The sequence below is a fragment of the Rhagoletis zephyria genome, unplaced genomic scaffold (genome assembly GCF_001687245.7).
Source record: "Rhagoletis zephyria isolate East Lansing unplaced genomic scaffold, Rhagoletis_zephyria_1.1 Rzeph_scaffold_00014, whole genome shotgun sequence".
Lineage (NCBI taxonomy): Eukaryota > Metazoa > Arthropoda > Insecta > Diptera > Tephritidae > Rhagoletis > Rhagoletis zephyria.
In genome coordinates, this window is record NW_016157098.1 from 518274 (window position 1) to 531813 (window position 13540).

The following is a 13540-nucleotide window of genomic DNA, read 5'->3' on the forward strand; positions in this document are numbered from 1 at the left end:
AAATAGTCTCTGTCAATAATTTTCCTCACGTCGATCAGAGGATAAACACCTCAACTGCGCGAAACAGCAATTTTAGGGGGTGTTTTTTGAGGTTAGGGAGGAACGCTTGAGGTATCGGTAAAAAATACCACCACATTCGTGTTCATCAGCACAAAATACATGAAAATAGTTGTTGTTTGGAATTTTTCTGAGCCCCTGTGATTTCTGACAGCTTGACCATTTCGTAAAGCAGTATTTTTTTAAGGTTAGGGAACGCGTAGCTCCGTCTGGGAACAAAATTTTAAAAAACGCCACTCAGCAATCGAAAGTACATAAAAAATGCTAAATTTCCCTTGTATTTAAAAATTTTTGGATCAAAAGTAATTTTGGACAGAGCTTTGTCACGTTTGACGCGGAACGTCCCATATATATATAGTACTTAAAACTATTTTTTAGCTTAACAATCTGCAAAATCGGTTCCAAATGAAAAAATTAATTAAACTTTCTGAATACTAGGCTAATTGATCCAACGTGGTGGAGTGCAAGATAAAACGAGTGTACCACACGAGGATGGTGTCAAATCAACTAGCTCGTGAGTTTAGTGTGACATGATATGTGTGTGTATCGCGGTGCTAGTTAATAAGCCCTGGGGTAGGTCACTGGCTTTGTAATCCGAAGTCACTGGCTCATATCCCTTGATCCCGGTGAAGAAGTCTGATGAGGAGATGCGTTGATCTCCGAAATAGCAGCTATAACTTCTTTCATTTTTAAACTATTGTTGTTTTTCCACAATAATAATAACTTTCATGAGCATAAAATGGTATTATAAATTCGGTCCGATGTTTTTAAGTACCAGAATAAGAATAGATAGACCCATGAAAATGTATACTTATATGATCGGAACGTTGAGCTGAGCCGATCTAGTCCCTATGTTTTCGAGATATCCGACTGAAATTTGTAAGTGAGTGTATTTTTATATTATACTAGCTGATACCCGCGACTTTGTCAGCGCAGCTTAAAGAATTTGATGAATTTAAAAACAAAGTCCCGCCGTCCGAGGTAAGAAGAAGTGGGTTCTTAATTTATTAGACGTGCTTTGGCGTAATTTTCAATGGGATGCCTCTCGAAAATAGCTGCAACTTAACAGCCAACTTTATATCGACTATGCTACGGCCTATATTACCACATGGTTACATTTTAATTTACCTTTAAAAAGTTTTGCAATAGTTTTTGCCATTTTAAATAAAAAATTCTCATTAAAAACAACGAAAATTTAAATTTAAGTTTTTATTTACAAAATTTCTTTCTAAACAATATTTAATGTCTTTCCATCTGGAGATAAAATGTATAATACGCTCTACACTGCTTTCGTAAGATCGCGACTGGAATATGCTGCTTTTATCTGGAGACCTTATCATGCTACCTACGTAAATAGAATAGAGCGTATCCAGAAATCATTTATACGTTTTGCACTGTCCTCAATGAAATTCACGGAACCAATGCCGTCATATCTTTCGCGTTGTATGCTACTGGACTTAAAGTCTTTGTCTAGTAGAAGGGCGTTTCTGTCAGGTTCCTGCGTCGCTAACATTTTAGGAGGTTATGTCGACTGTCCCGAGCTTTTAAGTAGAATAGGCTTCAATGTGCCATCACGCAGTCTTCGGCATGTGGATATATTTTTCATTCCAATTGTTAAGTCTTATTATTCTATGCGCCATTGATCAGAACCTTAATTGAATTAAATCAATGTTATTCTTTGGATATCTCGCTTCCAAGAGGCCTGGTAAATTTATGTTTAAGCAATCATTTTAAGTAACTTAAGTTAGTCGTCTTAGTCAGTAAGAATTTTTTGAATTCATTAACTAATAACAGAATAAATAAATAAATTATTAGGGCTAGTAACGCGTGTGATAAACAACTGGTCCTCAAATCAACGCCTACAGCCTTAAGGGTCTGTCCTTGGGAATTGTTAATTGTCATTGTCTCTTAAAAAGGAAAGGAAAATTATTGGGAATAATTGGTATACGCGGCATCCAGACCATTTCGCCTGCACCATAACCAGTTATAATTTCTGGTTCAATTTGATTTTTTCAGTTTTACAACCTTAAGTCTAGTTCCGTTGCAAAGGTTCGAAGGGGATAAATATTTAAGTAGCATAATCGGTACACCAACTTTAAGTACGATTTGGTGTGCAAGAAGGTCATTTGCAGTGAGTGAGTTAAGAAATTATAATGCACTAGTGTCGAAATTCGACATCTTTTTTCATACATTTTACCTGTCACCAATACCAAATCCTTTATGGAAAGCTTAAAATCGAATTATGAGTACCGGATTGATTAATGACAATTCTACCAAGTCTCCTCAAAATTTCTTCAGTAGCTTTTGAAATTAGACTGAAAGAGGAACCTCGATTTCCATTGAAAGGGGTTAAAATCAAAAGATCTAAGTAGATTTGATATTTTTTTGAGATAATTAAACTTAAAGATGCATTTGAGATTTGATATTTTTTTGAGATAATTAAACTTAAAGATGCATTTGAGATGATTCTTGCCTAAATGAATGCAGGTAAATTAAGTAATTCAAAGAATGTTTACTCTTTGTCACCAAATAAACACTATATTTTACTATACAAATATGGGTATAACTTATATTTTCAAAAAATGTCACTTAGACCCTTATGATTCTAACCCCTTCATTTAAATGCATATGTATTTGAATGTATAGATGAGATGTTCATCACTGACCAATATGTCAAACATATACCAATTGAAAATAAGTTTATCGATTATATTTGTCTGAGGGCCTCTTGGCGGTTAAAAACTAAATCGCCCACATCTACATAAACTTTTTCTTTTTTTCATCAGAATCGTTAACGGTTGAGAAAGTATCTTGAAGGTTTACAACAAAAGATAATATTTCCTTCTCTAACGGCGGTTTCCCACGACTGGGCTACCAAGCTACACCAAATTTTATGTTACTAATATGTTTTCTAAAAGTGAAACAAATCTCTCAATCCCTGCGTCACCTATCGGAAGACAAACACACTAATCCTTCTAAAATCTTTTGAACAAAAAAAAATCATCCAATGCGATTTTAAAATCTGGGAGAAAATGGTTCCCAATTGAAAGATTCTTGCGATTTTATATGTGTATAAATATAGGTGTATAAAATTCCATTACCTTATAATAAGTGGTTCCAGAGATAAGCAATATGAGAATTTCATGTTTTTATGGGCGTTACCACGACCCCTTTTCCAAAATCTACCATTTTTTGCCGTATGTTGGTATTGACAAAATATGTTGCTGCGTGAAATTTCAGGATGTTAGCATAGGCGATTCCAGAGATAACCGATATGAAAAATTCAGTTTGCATGAGCAGTGCCACGCCCCCTTTAATATCATAAATAGCTGTGTTTAATTTCAGGACGTTAGCATAAGCGGTTCCAGAGATAAGCGATATGATAATTTTAGTTTGTATGGGCGGTGCCACGCCCCCTTTCCAAAATCTACCACTCTTCGCCGAAAGTACGGTATTGACAACATATGTTGCTGTGTCAAATTTGGGGACGTTTGCATAAGCGGTTCCAGAGATTAGCATTATCAGAATTTCAGTTTGTATGGGCGGTTCCACGCCCCCTTTACCAAAATGTACCATTTTTCGCCGAAAGTACAGTATTGACAACATATGTTGCTGTGTCAAATTTCAGGACGTTAGCGTAGGCGGTTCCACAGATAACCGATGTGAGAATTTCAGTTTGTATTAGCGGTGCCACGCCCCCTTTCCCGCTATCTACCACTTTTCGCCATAAGTACGCGATTGGTATCATATGTTATAATAATAATATAATAATAGATTGGCGCTTACACATACGTTCGTGTTTGGCCGAGCTTCTCCTCCGATTTGTGGCGTGCGCCTTGATGTTGTCACACAAAGCGGAGGGACCTACAGTTTTACGCCGACTCCAAACGGCGATTGTATTTTTATGAGAAGCTGTTTTTCATGGCAGAAATACACTCGGAGGTTTGCCATTGCCTGCCGAGGGACGACCGCTGTTAAGAAAAAACCTTTTTTCTATATTTTTTCGATGTTGCTTTGACCAGGGCTGGAACCCAGACGCAGCGGTATCATATGTGACTGTGTAAAATTTCAGGACGTTAGCATAAGTGGTTCCAGAGATAAGCGATATGAGAATTTCAGTTTGTATGGGCGATGCCACGCCCCCTTTCCAAAATGTACCACTCTTCGCCGTAAGTACGGTATTGATAACATATGTTGCTGTGTAAAATTTCAGGACGTTAGCATAAGTGGTTCCAGAGATAAGCGATATGAGAATTTCAGTTTGTATGGGTGGTGCCACGCCCCCTTTCCAAAATCTACCACCTTTCGCCGTAAGTACGGTATTGACAACATATGTTGCTGTGTCAAATTTCAGGACGTTAGCATAAGTGGTTCCCGAGATAAGCGATATGAGAATTGCAGTTTGTATGGGCGATGCCACGCCCCCTTTCCAAAATGTCCCACTCTTCGCCGTAAGTTCGGTATTGATAACATATGTTGCTGTGTCAAATTTCAGGACGTCAATATAAGCGGTTCCAGAGATAAGCGATATGAGAATTGCAGTTTGTATGAGCGGTGCCACGCCCCATTTTCCAAAATATATCACTTTTCGCCGTAAGTACGGTATTGACAACATATGTTGCTGTGTCAAATTTCAGGACGTTAGCTTAAGCTGTTCCAGAGATAGGCGATATAAGATTTTCAGTTTGTATTTTTCACCGTAAGTAGGGTATTTACAATCTATAGTTTCAGTTCGCCAGCATAATTGGTTTTAGAGATATAGTGATTTTCACATTTTAGTCTATATGGCAGATGCCACGCCCCCTATGTATCGGGATTAACGTCTCTGGATTAGCGGAAGTTATGTCCTTCAAAAAAGGGATTGCAAATTTTCTTGTGGCGTATTTATATATAGAGATAACTTGTAGCTTCATCCTGATTGATGACCGTGTTTATTGGTGTACAGATAGTACGTTTTTATAAATTAATGCTCGTTTGTGGGCGTTAAAATCGCCCTTTCTCATACCAAAGAGTTATGTTGTTTCAATATTTGGTCAATATTTCCATACACTGAACGAAGAAGTTCCCTTTCTGTAGGAACAATATTCCCAAGTATTTCTGGCATTTTTATCAGGTTGTTTTATTGTGGTAAGTTTCCTTCACCAAACATAATACAAAATTCTTTAGCTAGCAAGTTGCCACCAATCCGCACTCTACCCGTTGAGTATGACGCCCCCTTTGAATATAAGACCATAACAGAAACCTTTTTAAGGAAGCTTTTATTTCCTCGTACCTGGTAACTTTTGACACTACAGGCAGTGCTTGTCGGAAATCACTGGAAAAGAGAACTGTAACCCCGATGCCGTGCAATAAAGCCATAGGAAATAACGCCATATGGCTTTTTTCACTTTAAATTGAGAAATAAAGCCATATTTTTGCATATGGTCTTATTTCTCACTGTGGTAGTAAAATAAAGCCGTTATGGCGTTATTGCACCTTTGATAATTTTGTGTGTAATGCTTACCTAGTGCACAGCTGGTGTGCATATGTACATAAAGTGACTCGGTAATTCTCTAGTCTAAGGTACAACTTGCAAAACAAAAAAACGTCCAAAACTGTCAGGAGGGGTACCAATCAATCACCAATATTCACTTTTGAAACACTAGTAAAATATATAATTTGAAAAACTTTTTAAAAATATACATACATTTTACAACAAAAGATAGTTTATTTTGTTATCTAAAAACAAGTAAACAATGTTCCCGAACTGAAAGGAGAAATTGCAAAATGGCGTAAAGGGCTGCCACTTTATTTATATTTCGAAATAATTCAGTTTTCCTTATATGGCGTCTGCAATGTTGAGTACTTTTCGGTTTTGTCATTAGCAACTTTATTCACACTTAAATTTTATGTAAGTATATCTTACAGATTCAAAAGAAATTATCATAGATATATACATATGTCTATATAAATATATATTAATTTGTATAGATATATGTATGTACGTATGTATAGGGAATTTTCTTTTAAATCGGTAAGATGCATATTAACTTGAAGTATGTATAAAATTGTTAATGGCAAAAACGAAAAATACTCAACCTCATATACATATATCGTCGTTTAAAGTGCAAAACCGCGTATCGTTGTTCTGCAAAACCGCATAACTGACATTTTTTGCCAAAAATTGGATTTGCTCACAGAAGCTCTTGGCTCAACCCTTATCCATTCGTGCTGAAATATACTAGCCAGAAATGCGATTGCTTTATAAAAGAGAGACCAATTTTGAAACATAAGTGTTTTTACTCCCTACAAAATAATTTATGCAACCTCACATACGCGGTTTTGCGTTATCTTGATACGCGGTTTTGCATTACGTTGATACGCGGATTTCCATTTTCTTCTAAATGTGTCTTAACATCTGTCAAATCTCTGTTTTAACTTTGTCCCGTTTTCTCATGTGGGCAACTTGCTGTCTTAACATATCACTTTCAAAATGGCATCAAGCCAATCAGATCGATCTGTGCCAATATAGATGGCGCGGCAAAATGAAAACTGAGTTTTCCAACTACGCAATGACGGCTGATATTAGGACAGTGATGGTAAAAAATTCGGCAAGACAGATATGGTTTGACAGTGGAAATTTGCCACCACCTGACATTTCTGTCTTACCACAGCTTTTTTAACAGAATCTGTAGAAGATGGAGATGTGGGGTAAAAGAAAACCTCTTATATGCACATATGTATATCAATGTATATCATCAAAAGCCAGAAGAATGAACAAAGCAACAATTTTATACGAGGACCGCGCATCGCTTCCGGACGCGGGGCGCAGAGCGCGAGCATGGCGCACAGTGGGGCAAAAAAGGTTGCTGTAGACAAAGTAATTTTGAGAGCCCAAAAATGAACCGACTTCAAGTTTATTTAAAAAAAGATAATTAAATTTCGCGTCGATCTATCCGTGGCGACTTTTTAAAAAAGCTCTGGTTTTTTATTTATTTATGTTCAAAAATGAAAGAAAAAAAATTTTACGTTTGAATGCTTCCACTGTTTTGGAAAATACTTGAAATTAATTTCATTTGCAGACATTCTGCAATTATTTAAAAAATTATTCATAATCATTTTTCCGTAGGATAGATTTTATTAAAAAATGTATTTCATTTGTTATTTATACTAATATATATTTTCAAAGCCGTTTTTTTTTGTTTTTTCTGTTCGAAAAACTCGAGAACAGCTGTACGATATTTTTGAAATTTTGGGCATCGACTCTAGACTATCCAAGGATGATAATAGATCAAAAGCAATTTCGATATATTAACAAGGCGTGGCACCTCCCATACAAACTGAAGTATTCAGACAACATATCTCTGGAAGTATTCACCGTCGAGTGCTGCAATTTAGTACAGAGATATATAATATCAACGGCAAACTCATGGAAAAAATGAGCGGTATTGAAAAAGGGGGCGTGGCACCTCCCATACAAACTGAATTTTTCACACCACATACACATTTTAATGTGAGAAATTCAGTTTGTATGGGAGGTGCCACGCCCCCTTTTTCAATAACTCCCTTTTTTTCCATGAGTTTGGCGTTGATATTATATATCTATACTAAGTTGCAGCACTCTACGATGAATACTTCCAGAGATATGTTTTGTGAAAACTTTAGTTTGTATGGGAGGTGCCACGCCGCCTTGATATATCAAAATTATTCTTCTTCTATTATCATCCTTTGAGGGTCTAGGGTCGAGGTCCAAAATTTCAAAAATATCGGTACAGCTGTTCTCGAGATTTTTGATTAGAAAAAAACGGCTTTCAAAGTATATATCAGTATAGATGGCAAACTAAAAATATTTTTTAATTAAATGTTTCCTATAGAAAAATTTTTATGAATCGTTTTTTAATTAATTGCAGGCATCTGAAATTAATTTCAAGTATTTTTCAAACAATTGGAAGCATTCAAACGTAAATTATTTTTCTTTCACTTTTCAACATAAATAAATAAAAAACTAGAGCTTTTTAAAAAAATCGCCAAAGATAGATCGATGCGAAATTGCGAATTGCGATGTGCGGCGTGCGGCGTGGGGTGACGAGCCAACGCGGACCGCCGCTAAAGAGACAACATTAACTTTTTGTATTGAAATAAGATCGTATGGCTTTATTTCTCATATGTAAAATATTTTCTTATGGCTTTATTTCACTTTCCCTATGGAAGTAAAGCCATATGGCCTTATTTCTCCATGTGGAATGAAATAAAGCCATGTGGCGTTATTTCCTATGGCTTTATTGCACGGCATCTGTAACCCCACCCACAACTTCATTGTTTCTACGAATATCCTGCAATGTTCGCTAGGCGGCTTCCACTCCCTTCCTATTCGCCATCGAGCATTCATCCTTCACTATTTAACAGCAATCTTGCATCACAGTTGCCTTATCATAAATTTGTTACTTTCTAATTCTATAGGAATCTTAAACTTCGTATGTGCTCTTTTACCGCCAGGTAATAATTTGGCAGCAATCCCAGGCAAATGAAATAAAAAACAACATCCACCTGATCGAGTCTAAATAGCAGCGGAACAGTTAGTTGCCCTTAATTGTAGTTGGGTTGGCATGTCGTTACCCTAATATAGAAAGGCCCTAACTCATATCGGGGTTTCAACGGAGTTTTATGTATAACCTCTAGTTATGCTCTTCTCTACAAAAATTATTGCTGGATAAATTCTTATGGAAATTAACGGTAATACAGGAATTGAAAAATGGCCCTAACTCAATCCATATTTTTTTATTTTATATTTAAAGCCCTAACTCCCACTATACATATATATGTAAATAAAATTAACTGCATAGTACTCATCGCTTTTCTTTGTTTTATGAATCGAAGCTAAATAAACAGTTTTCCATTGTAAAGTTCAGAGAGTGTTTTTATTTTCGAAAAGGGTACTTTAAAATAAATTTTAAGTGTGCAAATTTGGAAATATTGATATTGTGAGTGAAAGCTGTGACAATGATGATCAAAAGATAAAGGATTCTGCACCAAAAAGAAGTCGTAAAGCACATCCCTCTAAATCAGTGATTCCCAAAGTGATCCAGGTGGGCCCCCAGGGGTCCACGGAGGACTCGATGGGGGTCCACAGTGACGTGAACAAAATATGGGGGTCCATGAGTTGTAAATGGGGGTCCACGAAAATTTATCTGGCTTCGATGTAAAGAACCAAAATGGTTGCTTGATACTTAGCCTCTTTATTTAACTTTAATTTTGTGTATAGTGCTCTTGACGCACTGCTGTACTTGCCGTCACTTTGTGTTTTCATACGTGGGGAAGCCTTAATGGCAGACTAAAAAGAACCGGACGCTGGTATGAAAATGAGTGGGACGCGGCGAAAATTGCTGGCGGCAGAGATTTAATCACTTGCGTCTTTTCAATGCTACAGGATAGTTGAAGAGATTCTATAATGTTGAGTTCCCTGAGAGTGAATGCTGGTTTGATAACATCGCTGAGACCGGACTCACACATTGTCGAATCTTCACTGATGGCTCCAAAACTGACTCTAGGTCATGATCCGGGGTATTTTTCAAGGTTAATGGAGGTAAGCTTCACTTTTCTGTAGGGGAATATGCTTCGGTCTTCCAGGCTGAGGTAATTGCAATACTCAAAGCCATGGACTAGGTGGTGGAACATAAGTGGAGGGGATGGAGTTTACATGACTGCAGTAATAACCAAGCTGCACTTAAGGTTAAGTACTTCCAAACTAGTTCGGAAATACAAGTCTCGACTAAAATATGATGGTGAACATAACGAGGTTGTTTTACTCTGGGTGCCAGGTCACTCTGGTGTACCTGGTTATGAGACATCTGATCATTTGGCCAGAGTTGGCTTAGACCAGGCATTCCTTGGTCGGCAACTAGTTTTAGCACTCCCACCTTCGGCAATCGAAGCCACCACCAGAAACTGGGTGAATACTTCGCTCAGAAATGACTGAGAGGCATCGAGGGGAGGCAGGTGGGCAAAACTCATGTTGCCTTCAATCTCACAAGGTCTATCTAATTTTTTGCTCTCACTGAGATGACGACACTGCAGACAATTTGCTGGACTGCTGCCTGGTCACTTCACGTGGCACAAACACCTGACTGTGATAGGCGTAAATGACAAGTCCATTTGCCCATCTTGCCTTGAAGAAGATGAGACGGTGGAACACTTTTTGTGGTTCTTGCTTGCTTGGTTATTTGTCATCGATTTTTTTAAACTCGTTCTTTCCTTTATTGTCAGTTTCTGAAAAGTTTGGCGTAAAAAGCTTAGCCGTTTTGATGTTTTAAGTTTTGTGTTTTAAAAATGTGATAAATATTTTTCGCCTCACATTAAAGCTCGGAATAAAAATTATGCCACTAACAAAAATAAACTATTTTACATATACTCCACGTGCAAAGTCATGAGTGAGCCGAACATTTGATGAGTTTATGATGAAGATAATGTAAATAACGCTAGCGCTCGCAGTGCTCTTAAAAAATATAGCTCTTCCGAGCGAGAGAGTATCTTGATGCATTTACGAGCTCTATTTTTTAAAACCTACAAGTGTGTAATCACATTATTTTTATAAATACAAGAAAATATTTTACTTTGATTTTGGCCACTCTGAGATTGGTTTTTGAATTCACCTGCGATGCAAATTTACATTGTTAGATCTAATTTTTACATTAAATTTTTTACGAGCTTTGGGAATATTTAGAAATGTATCAGCAGGGGGCCACCGAAACCAGTAAATTTTTGAAAGGGGTCTACGAGAAAAAAAAAGTTTGGGAACCTCCGCTCTAAATGGATGTAAAATAAGAATTAGAGCTGGGATACTATCGATAGTTGAAAACTGTCGCCACTATCGATAGTTTTTGAAAGTTATCGATGTCGGTTTTAGCGAAACTTCTCCCTTTACATCTCTTAACATTACATAATTTTTTTTCCCAAGAAAATCACAATACAGTCGGCAAAAAAAAATTTTTAGTTATTGGAATTTTTAGCAAATATAAGCTTACACTGATTTATAGTAAAATTTAATAAGCTATAAAAGCGCGTACACAAAATTTTTATAGAAATTCGAATTAAAAGCTCGACATTTTTATGATTTTGTAGTTTTTTATGTTTTGTACAACTTTTATAAAAAATTAGTAGACATTAAACAAACAAAAAATAGTTAAAACTGCTAAAATGTTGTGGTGCAATTATTTTGACCAGTACTTTATTCGTTTTCTTATAATATGGTAAAATGTTAATAATTTCCTTTTTTGTCCGGATTTTGATATGCGCCTCCGTATTTGATCTCAGTTGAACTTTTATAAGTATGAGTTGTCAATTTAAACGAATATCTTTTGTTTTGTTTGTTTTGTAGTATTAGAAATGTATTATAGCCAATTTTACTTCTTTGCACTTCGAAAGGGACAAACATATCGAGCCCTAACCGCCAAAATAACGTAAGCGACATTTTTTTCAAAATTTTCTTTTTGATGCAGAAATATTCCTAGAGCGTCTAGACGCATTTCTGCATCAAAAATAAAATTTTGAAAAAAATGTCGCTTACGTTATTTTGGCGGTTAGGGCTCGATATGTATATATAATTCAGACGCATAAATTAATAAGTTTATTTTATCATTAAAAGAAGTTCTTTTTGATGCACTCAAATTTAAACAAATTTATATAATCTCTTTAATTTAACAAAGTAAGTTATAAATTTTATAAAGTTATTAATTATTTAATTTTCAAGCAATTTAGCATTTCAATTCAATACCTCTCACGACGATAGTACTATCGATACTATCGATGTTTTCAACTATCGTTTCGAAAACTATCGAGTGGCGGTACTATCGATAGTATCCCAGCTCTAATAAGAATAAAATAATGAGAATGAAGGGTGAACAATATGTATGTAAATCGAAAAAAGGAGATTTGCAGAAAGACAGCTTGGTGAACCTTGCTCATACAATTTTTGTGAAGAAAGTTCACTAAGGAATTGTTCTGCTTTTACGGAGCCTGTACGTACAGAAATATTCAGTTTATTTCGGTAGATGTCGTGGGATCAAAAACGCCTATATATTATAAATATTGTCGACATTATCGAAAAAAACAGATTTGTTTCGAATTCTCCAAACGTACAAAGTCCTTTGCATTCTTTTTGAGACAAAATTCTAACCGATTGCAAGTATGTAAAAATGGCTAACTGAGTTACCAAAGATGGAGTCCCACTACCGTAGAAAACAAAGCAAAAAGCTATACTTGGAATCGAGTTTTCCTCGTATCAAGATCTTTTCAGGCTCTATGATGATTATTTCAATGCAAACAAAGAGAATTACATTCATAAACTGTCATATCCGATCTTTTCGGAAGCGTTGAAAAGTCACAATTACCAATTTTTAAACCCAAAAAAAGATGAATGCGATGTTTGTGTTTCTCACAACGCAAGAAGTGGTATATCTGATGAAGACTACGAAAATCATAGAGATCAAATGCACAAAATGAGAAAAGAAAAGCAAAACGATATTATAAATGCTAAGTCCGGACCCTGTGATGTGTTTTGCATGGATATGCAAGCAGTGAAATTAGTGCCGCAACAAAACACGAACAAGACATACTACAAATGAAATTGCAAGTTCATAATTTTACATTTATAACACTATCACCCACGAGTCACACAATTACGTTTGGGATGAAACTGATGGAAATCTCGTGTCTTCAGTTTTCGCAACATGCATTGTTAGGCATTTGGAAAACCACATTGTACGATCGCCACAGGTTAACCACATAATCCTGTACTCAGATGGCTGTTTTTACCAAAATCTAAACGTTACATTATCAAATGCTTTTCTTGCCTTTTGTCAGAAAACTAGCGTAACAGTAGATCAAAAGTATTTAATGAGTGCGCATACACAAAAGGAATGTGACTCAACGCATTCGCTTATAGAAAGAAAAATGTGTTTAAAGCAATTAAGCTTGCCTTCACAGTTTGCACAAGTCATCAGGGAGGCACGAAGAGACCCATCTTCCTTACAAGCACATCAAACGCATTACGACGCCTTTTTGGATTTTGGGAATATTCCAAAGCGATACTTATCTATTCGACCAGGTAACAAAAGCTACTATAAAACAAGTAAGAAAGTCTAAGTTCGGGCGGAGCCGAACATTAAATACCCGGCGCAAGTATTAAATATATGTTTTTTCACCCTTCCGAAACCTTCCGCTAGTTGGTAAGCCGAGGTGTATCAATTTTGGGTTAATTAGCGTCCTTCAATTTCGAAATATTGAAGTTTAAAGCATTTCTTAAATTATACCGTTATATGAGAATCGGCCGTTATTTTAGTCCGATTTCAATAATTTTCAACGTTTTGCTTACACGTGGCAAGTACAATAACCATACCGAGTTTGGTACAAATTGGTAGAACGGTTACCGATATACTTATATGTGATCATAAGTGGGCGGTGCCACGCCCATTTTCCAAAATTTTACCATAAACGTATTTCTTGGTAA

General features: G+C 36.1%; 1 protein-coding gene across 14 annotated transcripts in view; it reads right to left on the bottom strand.

Annotated features, from left to right (window-relative positions):
• The window catches only part of Cadps (calcium-dependent secretion activator 1), a 390371-nt gene that overhangs the window by 298578 nt on the left and 78253 nt on the right, over nt 1-13540 (bottom strand). The gene's annotated exons all lie outside the window — the stretch shown is intronic.